This window comes from Narcine bancroftii, chromosome 9 (assembly GCF_036971445.1).
Source record: "Narcine bancroftii isolate sNarBan1 chromosome 9, sNarBan1.hap1, whole genome shotgun sequence".
NCBI classification, from domain to species: domain Eukaryota; kingdom Metazoa; phylum Chordata; class Chondrichthyes; order Torpediniformes; family Narcinidae; genus Narcine; species Narcine bancroftii.
In genome coordinates this window covers 53,878,213-53,896,637 of record NC_091477.1, presented here as the reverse complement: position 1 = coordinate 53,896,637, position 18,425 = coordinate 53,878,213, and positions in this window count along the sequence as shown.

The window sequence follows — 18,425 nt, the reverse complement described above, 5'->3', positions numbered from 1 at the left end:
GCTGCCGTCCCCCAAAAGCCTACCCACAACATTGTTTGGTATCTTCAGCAAACTTGCACTTGATCCCTTCATTCAAATGATTCATATAGATTGAGAACAGCTAAGCCTACACCCCAGCACCTAAGCCTACACCCCAGCACCTAAGCCTACACCCCCTGCCCACTCTTTGCAGACCCCTAACCTGAAATTAACTCATTTATTCCTTCTCTCAGTGAGTGGGATATGGCAAGAGTGGCAGAAGCAAATTCCCGTTTGATTCTCAAGGGTTGGGATCCAGGAAATGAAAAAAAATCTTAATTTTATTTTGAGACTTTCTTGAAGCACCTCAAATAAAATGGACAAATCTTGATGTCCCGACACTGTTCTTTTGCAATAAATTGCGTGGAGTAAATCAGAAATCCATGAAGACGAGGAGCACATTCTGTAAAAATATCAGTGCTTGGGCCCATAAGAGCTCTGTAGTTCAACTCCTGGAATGTGGTGATGCCCATAATTGTAGCGGCGAACCAGCCCCACTTGTCACGCATGGTCAGCGGGGCAGCCTCGGCAAAGGTGGCATCGCGGGACCCTCTCTTTTGTTCCAGACATGCGCGCTTACATCAGTGTGAGGCAAGTTCTGGAACGCAAGGGGCAGGCCATTCACAGCCTTAAAGGCTGCAGCGCAAACTTTCAAAGTAAATCAGTTGCGTTGAACGAGCTCACAGCCTTCTGCCTCGGTCTTGTCGCTGCACCCGCACACAACTTGCTGAAGGACTATGACGTGAATGGAACGTCAGTTACAAGGCCAGAGGTGTTGGGATTTGGGAAAACATAAAATTTATTACCAGACCACAGACCTAGCTACAACTAGAAATCTTTTTATGTGAAAGAATCCAAAACTCCTTTGAAACAAATTAAACTTTAAAGAGCTTTGTTATTTTAATAAAGGAATTTAATGCAGTTTTCTAGGCTACTGTAAAAGTACAAATATCCCCCTAAAGTTCTGTTGGGACATGGGACAGAGCTGTTGGAGGAGGGGTGGTGCATAATTCCAAAATATGGCATTTGTATAAATAAATGAAGTTATTGCAGAATTAAAACACCTGGCCTTTATTATTCAGAATGGAGAAAATTGGTAGCAGGATGTGGTTCTTACCTGTGTTTGACAACTCCGTGGTGTCAACCTCTCAGCATGGTCAATGCACTCATCTGTGTTTTGTTAAGTTTCCAGAAACAAATAGCTTAAAATATTCTGTTTTTCTTTAAACTCTTGATGTAGTATGGGAAATGGCTGAGGCAACTCTTAAATTCTTTGATGCCCAAAAGACAGAAAGTGAAAAGAGGAAAACATTAGCTGTGACCCGTCTCTGTTGAAGTGACCTCGTCAACTCATCTTTCCTCTGATGCTTTGTACCACATGCTGTGTTCCTGGGGCAGAGCGAGCTGAAGCAGCTGGGTTTGTGCAATCGGAACAGTGGTACTTTATTAAACACCTGGTAAGCAGCATGTTTTGATAGACTTGACAGACATTCAGTCCAGAGAGCAGACCTCATCATTGCTTTTCAGCTTTGAATGATTGTTGCTAATTTTCTTGCCCATTGTTTTTTTTTGTTTAAGTCACTATTGTAGAGCGCATCGAAAGAATCAAAGGCTTGTTGATCCAAACCAAGGCTTTTATTAACTAGAAGACTGGAGGGTATCACATGTAGGTCGACCAGTCCAGAATGACCTGGTCTGGCTAGGAGCAACCCTTTAAGACCTGCCAGTAGATGTGGCTATGCTCTCAGCCAATCACAATCATCCTACACTTCTTCTTCTTTGGCTTGGCTTCGCGGACGAAGATTTATGGAGGGGGTAAATGTCCACGTCAGCTGCAGGCTCGTTTGTGGCTGACAAGTCCGATGCGGGACAGGCAGACACGGTTGCAGCGGTTGCAGGGGAAAATTGGTTGGTTGGGGTTGGGTGTTGGGTTTTTCCTCCTTTGCCTTTTGTCAGTGAGGTGGGCTCTGCGGTCTTCTTCAAAGGAGGTTGCTGCCCGTCGAACTGTGAGGCGCCAAGATGCACTGTTTGAGGCGATATCAGCCCACTGGCGGTGGTCAATGTGGCAGGCACCAAGAGATTTCTTTAGGCAGTCCTTGTACCTTTTCTTTGGTGCACCTCTGTCACGGTGGCCAGTGGAGAGCTCGCCATATGACACGATCTTGGGAAGGCGATGGTCCTCCATTCTGGAGACGTGACCCACCCAGCGCAGCTGGATCTTCAGCAGCGTGGACTCGATGCTGTCGACCTCTGCCATCTCGAATACTTCAACGTTAGGGATGAAAGCGTTCCAATGAATGTTGAGGATGGATCGGAGACAACGCTGGTGGAAGCGTTCTAGGAGCCGTAGGTGATGCCGGTAGAGGACCCATGATTCGGAGCCGAACAGAAGCATGGGTATGACAACAGCTCTGTATACGCTTATCTTTGTGAGGTTTTTCAGTTGGTTGCTTTTCCAGACTCTTTTGTGTAGGCTTCCAAAGGCGCTATTTGCCTTGGCGAGTCTGTTGTCTATCTCTTTGTCGATCCTTGCATCTGATGAAATGGTGCAGCCGAGATAGGTAAACTGGTTGACCGTTTTGAGTTTTGTGTGCCCGATGGAGATGTGGGGGGGTTGGTAGTCATGGTGGGGAGCTGGCTGATGGAGGACCTCAGTTTTCTTCAGGCTGACTTCCAGGCCAAACATTTTGGCAGTTTCCGCAAAGCAGGACGTCAAGCGCTGAAGAGCTGGCTCTGAATGGGCAACTAAAGCGGCATCGTCTGCACTACAATCCTACACTACAATCTATACATATACACATTGGTGACAGAATCTATACTATCCCAACTATTTCATCCTGTTTTTACACCCGGTCATCATGCCATGCCAAGGTGTTCTTTCAGGTCTTTCTCGTGCCTGAATCTGGGCGAGGAAGCATGCTTTTATTTCTAGGGGGGACCTGGTTTGTGGAGGGTGTAATGCCACAGGATCCTGCAGTGCAGTGACACTCCAGGTGTATGCGTTTTGTAGCATGCAATTAACAGGATGGTGATCGGCCAAAGGAATTTTACTCTTACCCCCAAGAAAGTGGCCCTGAAACAGCATCCTCCTCTTGTAGAACAGGGCCTGTTCTCTTTCTCTGGTAAGAAAAGGATAAGTCACTCTGCCACTCACATCTCTTGTAATTGGCTCAACCGACAGCCTTGGTTTGGCTGTTGGGAAATGTGATGAGTTTCTCGCTTATCTCCGCCTGCCGTTACAGACATGGTTGGAGGAAAACAGATCATTGCCTTCTGATTTTTATGCACTACTGGTGGCTGGTCTCATCAGTAATAATGATGGGTTGGCATCTAGAGAAGAAAATAAAAAGCTTCTACAATCAGGATCAGAATTTATTGTCATGAACAAGTCATGAAATTGTTTTGCGCCAGCATCACAGGGCAAACAGACATATGAACCACCTTACAAAAAAAAAAATTTTAAAAAGTGCACAAAATTCATTGATTATTCAGGAATCTGTTGGCAATGGGTAAGAAGCTGTCCTTGTGCCTTGTTTAGGCTCCTGTACCTTTTCCTTGATGGTAGTAGAGTGAAGGAGGCATGGCCTGGGTGGTGGTGGGTCTTTGAGGATAGAAGCTGCTCTTTTAAGACTCCTCCTCTTGTTGATGTCCTGGATGGAGTGGTCTGGTGCCTGTGATGTCACAGGCCAAGTTAACAACCCTCTGGAATTTTTTTCTTGTCCTGAGAGTTTGCGCCTCTGTACCATGACAGTGATGCCACCAGCCAGAATGATCTCCACGGTCCACTTGCAGAAGTTTTCGCGAGTCTTTGGTGAAATACTGCACCTTCACAAACAACTCACGAAACTATCACCTCTGGTAAGGTTTCTTTGTGATTGCATCAATTTGGAGGATCAAGGAAAAATCCTCCAGGACAAATTTGAAGTTTTTGACCCTCTCCACTACTGAGGCCTCAATGAGACTAGGTAGTGTTCTCATGACTTCCTCCTGAAGCCCATGAGCATTGCTAACGTTGAACGTAAGGTTGTTGGTGTGACACTACTCAACTTCCTTTGTGATTCTGCTGACAACTGTGGTGTCATCATCCAATTTGTAGTTAGCATTGGAATTGTACCTGCCCACGCAGTCATGGGCAGGGTCAATTTTGTCATTCAAGGAAAAATTGAATAGGTCTATGGATGGGAGGAGAATGGAAGGTTATGGGCAGGATGCAGGTAAGTGGGACTAGAGGAGAGAACAGTTTGGTGTGGTCTAGAAGGGCCAAAATGACCTATTTTGGTGCTGTAATTGTTATATGGTTATATATGGTATAGTGAGTAGAGCAGTGGGCTAAGCACACATCCTTGAGGTGCACCTGTGTTGATAATCATTGAGGAGGAGATGTTGTTTCTAATTCATACTGACTGTGGTCTTCCGATGAGGAAGTCAAGAATCCAGTTGCGGGGGGTGGGGTTTGATGTGTTGGGAGAGGAGAGGAGAGGCACAGGGTTTCAGATTTCAGGTTTATTGTCAGAGTACATACAATATCATATACAGCCCTGAGATTCCTTTTTCCTGTGGGCAAGGCAAAATTACCACTGTTTGGTAGTGCATAAAAACCTGTTCACAGCGTGAACATGTAAACAAATAAAAGAACTGTAAACAGATAATGAATACAGAGAGAATGAAAAGAAATCAATAAAGTGCACAAGTAAGAGTTTGGAGCTTGTTAACCAGCACTGAGGGACTAATGGTGTTGAAGGCTGAGTTGTCGAGATGAAGAACAGCCGTATGTATGAGTTTGCCATTTTTGAGGTGATCTAGAACTGAGTTGAGAGCCAGTGATATTGCGCCTGCTGTGGACCAATTGTGATGTAAGATGGTGCAAGAACAACAACTTGAGTCTTAACAGGGACAAGAGAAAGGAGATGATTGTGGGCTTCAGGAGGATGAAGGACCACTCCCCAGCAGAATCACTCTATATCAGTGGCTCTGAGAGAGTGAAGAACACAAGGCTCCTTGCTGTCCATTTAAAGAATGACCAATCCTGGACACACAACTCTTCCTCATTAGTCAGTGCCTATAATTCCCAAGGAAAGTGAGGAATTCAAGACTACAGGCCACCATCCTAACAACATTCAACAGGAGCATAATAGAGAGTGTCCTGCCTGGCTGCATATCAGCAGATCAGAGGAGAGTAGGTAGGAGATTAGTGCAGCTGAGAGGTTCATCGGGGTCTCCTTTTCCTTTATTGACACAATCTACAGGGAGCACAGCTTAAAGAGGGATCCGGGAATCATTGCAGAACCTTACCATCTGGTCCACAGTATCGTTGAGACACTACCTATAAGGAAGAGGTACAGGAGCATAAAACCCAGGACAATCGGGCTGGAAAACAGCTTCTTTCCATAGGCGGTGAGACAGTTGTACAATCTGAGAAATCTGTAAATTATTTTTGAACATATTTATTTTGGATTGCTGTGTAGGAAAATGAAGGAGGGCTGAATTGATGGTGGTGGAGGGGAAGCCACATTTTGGAACAAGGGGTTCATTTCAGATGATCCGGACTGGAAAACCTCATCTTGGGTACGGGTACAACAGAGACAGAGAAATTGAGAGAAAGAAATAAAATCCTTGAAGGGGACTGGGTGTGAAGAAGTATAGTCGAGGTAGTTGTAGGAGTTGGTAGGTTTACAAAAATTGTCTGTAGAAAGCTTGTCTCCCGAGATGGAGACAGAGGGATCAAGAAAGGGGAGAGACATGGATCAAGTGAATTTGACGTCGGAATGAAAGTTAGCAGCAAAGTGATGGAAGTTGATGAGCTCATCATTGGTGCATGAGGTAGCACTGATGTAGTCTTCAATATAGCAGAAGAAGTGTTGAGGGACCTTGTGTAGGTTTGCAGCATGGATTGCTCCACAAAGCCCACAAACAGACATGCATAGATAGGAGCCATGCGGGTACCTATGGCTCCTTCTTTGATCTGGAGAAAGTGGGATGAGTCAAATAAGAAGTTGTTTAGAGCAAAGACAAGTTCTTCCAGGCAAAGAAGGGTGGTGGTGGAGAGTGACTGGTTAGGTCTCTAGTTAGTTAAGAAATGAAGGGCTTTGAGACCTTCTGTTTGGGGGATGTAAAGGGATTGGATGTGCATCGTGAAAATGAGGCTGTCAAGTTCAGGGAAATTGAGGTCATTGAAGAGATGGAGGGCCTGTGAGGTATCACAGATGTAGGTGGGGAGGGATTGGACCAGAGGAGGAAAAATGGATTTGAGTTAAGATGATACTAGTTCAGTCGGGGAGGAGCATGCAGAAACGATGGGTCTACCTGGATAATTGGGTTGGTGTATTTTGGGTAGGAGGTAGAAACAGACAGGGTGGGGATGGGAAACAATGAGATTGGAGGTCATGGCAGGGAGGTGACCAGAGGTGATAAGATTAGAGATAGTAAAAAAAAAGCACAATGCCGGAGAAAATAGGCAGATCAAACAACAAAGGTAAAAATACATAACCAACATTTCAGGCTTGAGCCCTAAAATAACAGATATTTTGGACTTGAGTGTTGGAGATGATGTCTTGAAAGTTCTGTGATAGGGGTCCTGTGGAAGGGGTAAGTAGGAGGAGGTGCCTGAGAGCCTCAGCAAGGTAAAGGTCTTCCCATATCTGACATGAAATCCAATGGAAACAGAGAAGGACACAGTTCTACAGAAGGTCATCAAGAATCTGAATGAAGGTTGGCCTAGAGGTGAATGTCAACTATCAGAGCTGAGCTGAATGTTGTCATTGGGCTTCTACTCAGACAGAGCAGAATTGTCATTCCTCAATCACTGTGACAAGAGATGCTGAAAAGGGTGCATGAGGGGCACCTTGAAATGGAAAAATGCAAGAGGAGGGCCAGAACTGCTGTTTATTGGCCAGGGATAAATGTTGATATTGACAGGATGGTTTCAAGCTGTGAGCAGGCAAAGGAACCCATGATCATAACTGATGAACCAGTAGAACCATGGCAGAAAGTTGGAACTGATCTGTTCCACATGGATGGAAAGAATTATTTGGTGGTTATTGATTATCTATTGAATTATCCTGAGATTTTGAAGCTTTCTAATATTTCTGCTGCTTGTGTGATCAAATATATGAAATTGATATTTGCAAGACATGAAATTCCTCAAATTGTCTACAGTGACAATGGACCATGCTACAGTGTAGAGAATTCCAGAACTTTCCAGAAGAGAATGATTTTTGGCATGTGACTTCAAGTTCTCTGCATCCACAGTCAAACGGTAAAGCAGAGAAAGGAGTTCACATAGTTAAACAGTTGTTCAATAAAGCGCAAGACAGTGGCTCAGATCTGTATCTAGCTCTACTGAGTTACAGAGTTTCGGCACTTGAACATGACATGTCATCCACTGAGCTTCTGATGGGATGTAGACTGTGCACCACACTTCCCTACTCTGCAGATAAGGGAGGGAGAATGATATGAAGTGGTTCATATTTTGACTTCCTTTTCACATGCGGTTATGACATTCTGTGAAATAAAGCCTAAACTATCCATTCAAATATCACAACAACATTTATGATTCCCCTTGTCAGTATTCCCTTTGTCAGGATTCCCCTTGACCATCACAGCAGCCTCCCCATCCAACATATTATCCTCTGCAATTTCCGACAACTAGAACGTGATTCCACCACCAGATATATCCTCCCTTCTCCTCCCACCCCGGCTTTCTGTGAAGATTGGTCCCTCCGTGACTCCCTCCTCCACTCAACCCTTCCAACTAAATGCTCCTTTGGCCCCTAAGCCTGTGGCCGCAGGAGGTGCTGCACTTGCATTTGCCTCTCCTCCCTCACCTCTATACACGACCTCAAACAGACCTCACTGCTACCATGAGGAAGGAGGTGTATGTGCCTCAGGACTCACACCACCAGGTTCAGGAATAGCTGCTGCCCCTCCACCATCAGACTCCTCAATCAGGGACTCATTTAAGAACTCTTACTTTCGCACTTTATTGCTTTTTTTTCTCTTCTCTGTATTGGACAGTCAGTGTGTTTACCGTTCTTTATTTATTTGCATGTGTACATTGTGCTCAGTTTTTTTGCACAACCATTAAGTGGTAGATCTATCTCACCTGCAGGAAAAAGAGTCTCAGGGTTGTATGTGATGTTATGTACGTTCCCTGACAATAAATCTGAAATCACAAGAAGCAACACTTCACTTTCGAATCTGCAGGGGTCATCCGCTGCATCTGGAGTTTCCATTGCGGTCTCCTCTACATCAAAGAAACAGGATGTAGACAGGGAGATTATGTCATTCGGCACCCGTCGGACTGACTGCTGCAATAATGGGGACCTCCCAGTGGCCAACCATTTTAAATCCACACCGTATTCCCACACCGACACATCTGTCCATGGCCTCATGCACTGCCAAACCGAGGCTCTGCGCAAATTGAAGGAACAACATCTAATGTTCCGTCTGGGTACTCTTCAACCAGATGACATTAATACTGATGTCTCTGGTTTGAATTAGATCCCTCCCGTGTCTCTTTATCTTTCACTATCTCTCTGACTCCCTTCTTCCAGCTTCTCAACCCCTTCCTTTCCCACTTCATTAAACGAGCTACCTCCTCCAATTATCATTTCTCAGATATTTTATTTTCTACTTACATCTACCTGTATCCACCTGTATGTCATGTAGCCTGCCCTTTCCTCACTCGTCTCCTCACTGAACCTTTTAATTCAAGAACCTATCTGGTTTTTATCATATCTTGACAAATGGCTCAGGCCTGGAATGTTGGTTACTCCGTACTTTCTATAAATGATGTGTGGCCTGTTGAGTTTATCCTGCAATTTTGTGCCTTGCACTACAATCCCAGCATCTGCAGGCTTTCCTGTTTCACTCAGAGTTTGTATATGGCAAGCTGTGTCATCAAAAAAGCTAAGCACCCTCTTTTCACTCAACCCCCAGTTGTGGGACAATAGACATTGGCATGAATGTGCCATTCATCTTGTTGAGAGTTAAAGGGTGAGATTGATCCTGTAAGAACAATTTACATCTTTTAACCAACAGAATAATCTAAAATAACCTGTACTGATGTTGGGGAATTCTTTAAGGACTATTGTTCATGTTGCAGTGTAATTGGGCAAGGTGAGCATGTAGCTCTGTACCATCAATGATGACTGACATCAGAATCAGATTTACTTTCTGGTTGGAAATACTGTATATACATGAAGTAAATTCTATTTATTTGACCTGTTTAGAACACGTACAAGACCAGAAGCCCTGATGCAACATAACGGGACAGGGATGGGATGTGGTGGAGTTAATGTGTAAAGATTCAACGCGTAAAGATGACACCGGTGTGGAAGGAACCAATGAGTGGAAATGACATCAGTGTGGAGGGAACCATTGGGTAGAAATGACACTAATATGTAGAACCATTGCGCAGAGAATCCAACAAGTAAAATATTCAATGCTAGATCAGGAAAGTTGGCAAACTTTAGCCATTTGGAGACAGGGATGGTGAAGTTGGCTGAGCTGTAGTTAATAGTGGTTTATTTTGCTAGAAACATTTTTTTGTTCCAAACAGTTCATAAAATTCCACACCCTCCTTTCCCTCATTCATAAGCTGCATGTAATTAGAATGAGTTCAATGTGAAAGTATTAAAAAGGCACAGCCTGCTGATAATCAGTTTGGAAAAGCTCAGCTATCAAAGGCAATTCAAGAATTCAATTTGAGACTGTTTTCATTTGAATGTGAAACGTGGAAATAATTTTAGAGCAGAAGGTAAAACATTGGGAAACGTCCACCAAAATATTCTACTATCATTGTTTTCAGATGATGAATTTCTCTTAATAAAGATAAGAATGATCTCAAACTTGCCAATGGAAGCACAGGCATTGTAATTATTCTGCTCCATGCTTTCTGGCTTATGTTCTTTCTGAATTAAAATACATTTGTTCTGTTTAAGGCCTCAGGAACATACCTGGGAACTCTCCTCATTTGACCCACATTCTCAAGGTTATTTTCTGGGATCAAGGAACTTCAGAGAGAAGCTACTGTCGTTTGCAAGTCATCCTCCTAAGCGCCTCTCACCAGCCATCTATAATCTCTATCGACAAAAGGTAGATTCAATGTCACATGCACATGAACCAACAAAAACCAGCGATGTGAAAGGACTTGAGGGACATTCTGAGGGGGCAGCGGAGTGAGAGGGTAGCAAAGTGGTGGGGCTTAGGTGGGAATGAAGTGAGGTAGGTTTACCCTGTGTTAACTGCGGACTGGAAGTAATGTGTGTGAGACCGGTGTTCTGTTCTTGGTGTCAGATGTGGGAGTCTCCCAGCTTCCTGAACAGCCATTTCTACGCCCAGTGTGTCAAGCTGCAGCTCCTCAGGGACCACGTTAGGGAAGTGGAGTTGCAACTCGATGACCTTCGTCTGGTGAGGGAAAGCAAGGAGCTGATAGAAAGGAGTTTTAGGCAGGTGGTCACATTGGGCCATGGGAGACAAACAAGTGGGTCACAATCTGGAGGTTGAAGGGGAAGAATCAGGTACCAGACAGCACCCCTGCAGCTATACCCCTTGACAATAAGTATTCCTGTTGGTGGGGTGACAGGCTTCCAGGGAGAAGGAACAGTAGCTGTGCCTCTGGCACCGAGTCTGGCCCTGTGGCTCAGAAGGGTAGGGAAAGGAGGAAGAAGGCAGTAGCATTAGGTGGTCAGACAGGCGATTCTGTGGAAGGAGGAAAGAAACTCAGATGGTAGTTTGCCTCCCAGGTGCTAGGGTCTGGGATGTTTCAGATCTCATCCAAAATATCCTGCAGTGGGAGGGAGAACAGCCAGAGGTCATGGTACATATTGGGAGCAATGAGTTAGATAGGAAAAGGGAAGAGGTCTTGAAAAAAGATGACAGGGAGTTAGGATGGAGGTTGAGAAGCAGGACTATAAAAGGTAGTAATCTCCGGATTACTGTCTGTGCCAAGCAACACTGCATATAGGAATAGAATGAGGAGGAGGATAAACATGTGGCTGAGGGATTGAAGCAGGGGCCAGGGATTCTAGACAACTGAGACCTCTTTTGGAGCAGGATCATGTGTACCAAATAGATGGGTTGCACTTGAATCCTAGGGGGATGAATATCTTGACAGGAAGATTTACAAAGGCTACTGGGGAACAGAACTGAAGTGACTGGGGAAAAGGCAGTTGACTCACAAATAGAGAAAGCTTGGAGACAGTATTTGAGGGAGGATAGGGCAGGTGACAGAGAAGGGACGCGCTCAGACGGACAGTTTGAGATGTGACTATTTTAACTTAAGCATTGTGAACAAAGCGGATGAGCTTGGAGTGTGGATCAATATGATGTGGTGGCCATTACAGAGATTGGATGGCTCAAGGACAGGATTGGATACTTCAAGAGCCAGGCATTAGATGTTTCAGAAAGGACAGGGAGGGGAGGCAAAAGAGGAGGGGGCATTGAACTGTTGATCAGAGATAGCATCACGGCTGCAGAAAAGGTGGACGCCATGGAGGGATTATCTACACAGTCTCTGTGGGTGGAGCTTTGGAACAGGAAGGAGTCAATAACTCTACTGGGTGCTTTTTATAAGCTGCCAATAGGGATATCAAGGAGCAGGTAGGGAAAGAGATCCCTGAAAGGTGTAGTATTAACAGAGCTGTCGTGATGGGAGATATTAATTTCCAAATGTCGACTGGCATCTCCCTAGAGCAAGGGGTTAGATGGGGTGGAGTTTGTTAGGTGTGTGTTTAGGAAGCTTTATCGACACAATATGTAGATAAGCCTTCAAGAGGACAGTCTGTACTTCCTTTAGTATTGGGAAATGAACCTGGTCAGGTAATAGATAGTGATCATAATTCCATCTCCTTTACAATAGTATTGGAGAGAGAGAGAGATAGGAACAGACAATTAGAAAAGCCTTTAATTGGAGTAAGGGGAATTACGAGGCAATCAGGCAGGAGAATGGAAGCTTAAATTGGGAATAGATGTTCTCAGTGAAAAGTACAGAAGAAATGTGGCGATATTTGTGTGGAATTCTGCATAGGAATGTTCCAATGAGACAGGGAAGTTATGGTAGGGTACAGGAATTGTGGTGTACAAAGCGTGTAAAAAAATCTAGTCAATAAGAAAAGAAAAGCTTACAAAAGGTTCAGAGTGCTTGGTAATGTTAGAGATGTAGAAGATCATAGGCCAACAGGAAGGAGCTTAAAAAGGACATTAGGAGAGGCAGAAGGGCCACGGGAAGGTCTTGGTGGGCAGAATGAAGGAAAACCCCAAGGGATTCTACATGTATGAGGTTCTGGAGGATTGGAGGATTGCAGATGTTATTCCTTTATTCAAGAAAGGGAGCAGAGGTAGCCCAGGAGATAATAGACCAGCGAGTTTTATTTCGGTGGTTAGTCAGTTGATGGAGAAGATCCTGAGAGGCAGGATTTATCAACATTTGGAGAGGTGGAATATGATTAGCAATTGTCAGCATGGCTTGTCAAGGGTCTTTCGAACCTGATTTAATATTTTGAGGATGTGACTAAACACAATGATGAAGGAAGAGCAGTAGGTGTTGCGTGTAAGGATTTCAGCAAGGTATTTGATAAGGTTCTCTATGCAAGCTTATTGAGAAAGGAAGGAAGCATGGGATCCAAGAAGACATTGCTTTGCAGATCCGGAACTGACTTGACCACAGAAGGCAAAGAGTGATTGTAGATGGGTCATATTCTGCATGGAGGTCGGTGACCAGTGGTGTTCATCGGGGATCTGTTCTGGGACCCTTCCTCTTTGTGATTTTTATAAATGACCTAGATGAGGAAGTGGAGGGATGGGTTAGTAAGTTTGCTGATGACACAAAGGTTGGGGGTGTGGAGGGCTGCCAGAGGTTACAGCGGGACATTGATAGGATGAAAAATGGGCTGAGAAGCGGCAGATGGACTTCAACCCAGATAAGTGTGAAGTGGTTCATTTTGGTAGGTCAAATATAGTATTAATGGTAAGACTCTAGGCCACGTGAAGGATCAGAGGGATCTTGGGGTCCAAGTCCATAGGATGGTCAAAGCAGGTTGATTCTGTGGTTAAGAAGGTATACGGTGCATTGAGGAGCCAAGAGGTCATGTTACAGCTATATAGGACCCTGGTCAGACCCCACTTGGAGTACTATGTCAGTTCTGGTCTCCTCACTACTGAAAATATGTGAAAGCCGTAGAAAGGGTGCAGCGAGATTTACAAGAATGTTGCCTGGATTAGGGAGCTCACCTTATGTAAACAGGTTGAGTGAACTCAGCCTTTTCTTTTTGGAGCAACGGAGAATGAGAGGTGACCTGATAGAGGTGCATAAGATGATGAGAGGCATTGATCGTGTGGATAGTCAGAGGCTGAAATGGCCACAAGAGGACATGGGTTTAAGGTGCTTGAGAGTAGGTACAGAAGAGATGTCAGGGGTAAGATTTTTTTTACATTGAGAATGGTGGGTGCTTGGAATGGGCTGCTGGCAACAGTAGTGGAGGCTGATACATTAGGATCCTTTAAGAGACTTTTGGAGCTTCAAAAAATAGAGGGCTATGGGTAACCCTTGTAATTTCTACGGTAGGGATATGTTCAGCTCAACTTTGTGGTGTATGCTTTTTATGTTCAATCCCATTTGCCTTCTTGGTAGCCGGCTACACCTGCCAACCAACTTTCTGTGATTCATGCACAAGAACTCCCAAGTCCTTTGCTGCAATCACTTGCCATTTAAATATTAATTTGATCTTTAATTTTTCTTTCCAAATTTGATAACCTCACTTTTACTAACATTGTATTCCATCTGCCAGACCCTTGCCCATTCACTTAACTACCAATATCTCTCTCTAGAGATACTCTGAAAGCTCTGCACAATCCAATTTAGTATGTTAAGCAAATTTAGATACATTATACTCTGCCCCTTCTTCCCGATTGTTTATGTATATCGTGAACAGTCTTCATCCTCCTCCACGACCCTTTCCTGTGGGATCTCACAAGGGTCTATTCTGGGCCGCTTTCTCTCTCCTTATATATGCTTCCCCTTGGCCATATCATCCAAAAACACGGCATCCCCTACCACTGCTATGCTGATGACTCCCAGTTCTATCTTCCTCTGAAGCCCAACGATCAAGCAAAGATAACCAGCTTCAATGATCGTCTGGAGGACATAAAGAGCTGATGGATCAAAACTTTCCACAGCTAAATGAAGGCAAATCTGAGATCATCCTATTTGTCCTCCCCAACTCCACCAAAAGTCTCTCCAACACTCTTGGTAACTTATCCACCCTTATCAAACCCAATGAGGGGTGATATTCAATTCCACTTTAAAGTTTGACAAACAAGTCAATGCAGTAGTAAAAGCTAGCTTTTTCCAGCTCCGGACTTTCTCCAAAATCAAATAATTCCTGTCACTGAAAGACCTTGAGAAAGTTATCCACACCCTTATTTTCTCCCATTTAGACTACTCTAACTCTCTATATACAGGAATGAGTCAGCTGACATTATCCCGTCTGTACCTGGTTCTGAATGCTACAGCAAGGCTCCTGACAGAAGTCAAGAGAAAGGACCATATTACCACTATTCTCGCCTAACTTCACTGGCTGCCAGTATGGCTCAGAATAGATTTTAAAGTTCTCCAGTTTGTTTACAAAGCCCTTAATGGATAATCCCCCCTCCTACATCACTGATCTCCTAACACCCTACTCCACTTCGAGACCCCTCAAACCAGCCAATTTAGGGCGCTTGGTTGTTCCGCGCTCAAATCGCAAACTCAGGGGAGATGGCACCTTCACGATAGCAGCCCCCAAACTGTGGGACAACATTCCTCCTTCCATCAAATCAGCCCCTTCCTTTATAATTCTTTCAAATCCAGGCTGAAGTTATATTTTCACTCGCAAGTGTTTTGAGGTGATCGTTTATTGTTACCATGTTGTATGTACAATTCCAAAACTCAGGGACCCGTTTTACACTGAATTTTAAATAGCTGCTTAAGTTAAGATATAATTTATGATCTGTGCAGCACTTTGGTTAACAAGAGTTGTTTGAAATGTGTTGTATAAACAAATGAAACTAAACTAAACTAAAAATGGTTGTGGGCCCAGCATCAATCCCTGCAGCACACCGCTCACCACCGATTGCAAAACAGAAAAATATCCCTATACCCCAAATCTCTGCTTTCTATTGGTTAACCAGTCATCTATCCATGATAATACATCTCCTCCAACTCTATGCATCCTTATTTATATATGTCTTTTATGTGGCACCTTATTGAATGCCTTCTGAAATCCAGATAAACAACGTCCATCTGCTCTTCTTTATCGACTGCGCTCATTATATCCTCAAAGAATATCACTAAGTTTGTCAAACAGGACTTGTCTTTGCTGAATCCATGCTGCGTCAAGCATTTTCCCAACTACAGATGTTAAACTAACTGGCCTATAGTTCTCTACCTTTTGCCTACATTCTCTTTTTGAACAGTGACGTGACATTCACCATCTTCCAATCTGCTGGGTTCTGCACAGAGTACAGAAGAATTTGGTAAATTATCACCAGAAGCTCAACTTTTCAGGGTGGCACAGTTAATGTAGTGGTTAGCGCAATACCGGTGATTGGGAACGGGGTTTGAATCCAGCACTGTCTGTAAGGAGTTGTACCTTCTTCCTGTGTCTGCGTGGGTTTCCTTTAGTTTCATCCCATCCTTCAAAACATACTGGTGTTGTACGTCAATTGGTTGTCATTGAGCGGCACAGGTTCGTGGGCCAAAAGCGCCTATTACGCTGCTGTATGTCTAAATTTAAAAGAAACCTCTGTCTTTCAGTACCCTAAGATGGATTCCATCAGGAATAGGATAGGGTGTATTTCCTTTCCTTGGAGTGAAGGAGGCTGAGTGGTGACCTGACAAAGGTATATAAAATTATAAGAGGGATAGATAGACAATTAGATGTTAGAATCTTCTTCTCATGGTCATTTAAGATGAAAGGAAGGAATTTCAAAGGGGATCTGAGGGGAAAATTTCTTTTTACACAGAGGTAGATGCCTTGAACTTGCTGCCAGTGGAGTTGATGGAATTAGATACAATTGTTATAACTTATAAATGTAAGATATAGGGTAGTTTTTTAAATCAGTTATATATGACTCCACAAAAATTGAATAGATAAAATCCTTCCGTATCAGATTTATGTTTTTGGTGTCGATCTCAGATTGGAACCTTTTTGCATTCAACTTGGCAATGCCCTAAAGTTAGACAATTTTCGTTAGGGGTAGGTAATATTTTGGAACAAATTGCAGGGGTCAAATTCCCACAGGATCTGATGTTTTTTTTATTGAGTAATATTAAGGCTATCAGGTCAAAACTAAAATTAAATATTTATCAAATTGAATTTGTGTTAATTGCTTTAGCAGTTTCTAGGAAATGTATAGCAATATCATGGAAGTCAGAAATAGAGTTAGGTTTGGAAAGATGGCATAGCTGCAGAACTTCACAATTGTACACCGTAAGAGAAAATTACTCGTAATCTGCGAGGGAAATATTATGTTTTTATTAAAATATTGAGCGCATATTTACAAAACTTTGGTTTGCATGTTTGATAGACTCTCTGAAGACCTCACTTCTTGATAACCTCCAATAGACTTTACTGTGTAAATGATTTTATATTCTTGGCATTCTATGGATTTACTTTCTTCTTACTTTTCTCTCTTTTCTCTCTTTTTTTAAGGGTGGGGGGATGGGAGATGGGAGGGTGGATTGGTGGGCTGGGATGATATATACCACATGTATAACTTTCTTTTGAAACAACTTTTAGAACTGAATGTAATATAACTATTATTGTGGTTTAAAAATTTATAAAGTATTAAAAAAAATACAACTGTTATGTTCAAGTCTCTTTAAGATATGCACTTAAAATGAGCAATTCACAGGAGAGAGATCCAGGCAAACAGGATTATTGTAGATGGCTAAAACATCAGCATGGTAATGGTGCATCAAAGGGCCTGTTCCTGTGCAGGACAACTCCATGATTATTATTTTTTGCAGGCTGCTGTCCAGAGCACACATTGTCTTCACTAGGTGATACTTTAATTACTCCAGCTGCAGTGTATAAAGGAAGCGACTTGCTTTGCCTTCTCAAGAACATTTAGAGTTCACCCATAATTGCAGATCTTTTGATTGGCATCCACCTCTTAGTAATTAATAATAAATCAAAGCAATGTCAATTTGCATTTAGTTGCTTGAAAATATATAAAAACAGAGAGGACAAGAGATTTTTGCTTTCTTGTGCTGAATCAAGATCCTGTCATAAATTTGTTAGGAGGAGAGAAGATCTCACAAACCATTTTTAATTTTCTTTTAGACATACAGCACAGTAACAGTCCATTTCAGCCCATGAGCCCATGCCACCAAATTTACACCCAATTAACCTACACCCTCGGAACATTTCGAATGGTAGGAGGAAACCAGTGCCCCCGGGGAAAACCCACACAGACACAGGAGAGAACTCCTTACAGACAGAGTGGGATTTGAACCCCAGTCCCAATCATTGGCGCTGTAAAGGTGTTGCACTAACTGCTGTGCCAACCGTGTCACCCATGGTCAATGGATTTGATAAAGAAAAATAGGTAGACAAGAAAGAGTTTGGAAACCAATACCGAGGATGAGACAGGCCTTCAACTGGTACAAATTTGGTCAAGGACAGAGGACACAGATTCAGAATGAGGACTGAGAGAAGAAAAATTGTCTTCACCCATAAAATGACAAATCTTTGGAATTCCCTGCCAAAGATCAATAGATAAATTCCAAAAACAAAGACATCAAGCATCATGGAATTACACAGTAACTGGAAAGTGGTGGTTCAGTTAATAAAACTTCTGCTGTCTTCTAAAGCAGAACCATACAATCATACAGTATGGAAACAGGCTATTCAGCCCAATGTGTTCATGTTAACCATTGGTGATATCAGTCTCAGAGTTTCGCTGATTCTTGGTGGTCAGTGGTGATGTTTACTTCTTTAGTACGTTCGTGGTAGCTTTGATGGTTCTTAAAGTAACTTCTTCCTTAGTAACTGCCTTGATCAGACATGCAGCCACATTCTGTCTCATGTCATGGACAGAAAAGTAACCTCACGTTTGATATTCAGAAAAGCTCTCCACGCACATGGGCTTACTTGAACTCATGTCAACAATGGCAACATCTCCTGACTTTAAAAATTAGGGGAAATCTTCCAACTACTTGCCACACTGACAATCAATCAACAAATTGGTACCCTTTCTATCAAAGCACACCGAAATGCTGTATGGACTCAGGTGGTCTTTTAGAGCATCCATAAAAAGCAAATAATAAATAATAATTTTTTTTAAATAATAGGAAATAAAAAGGTGGCCAGGTTGGCGCAATGTTCGGCGCAAAGCCTCTAAGGTGCCAGCGATTGGGACCAGGG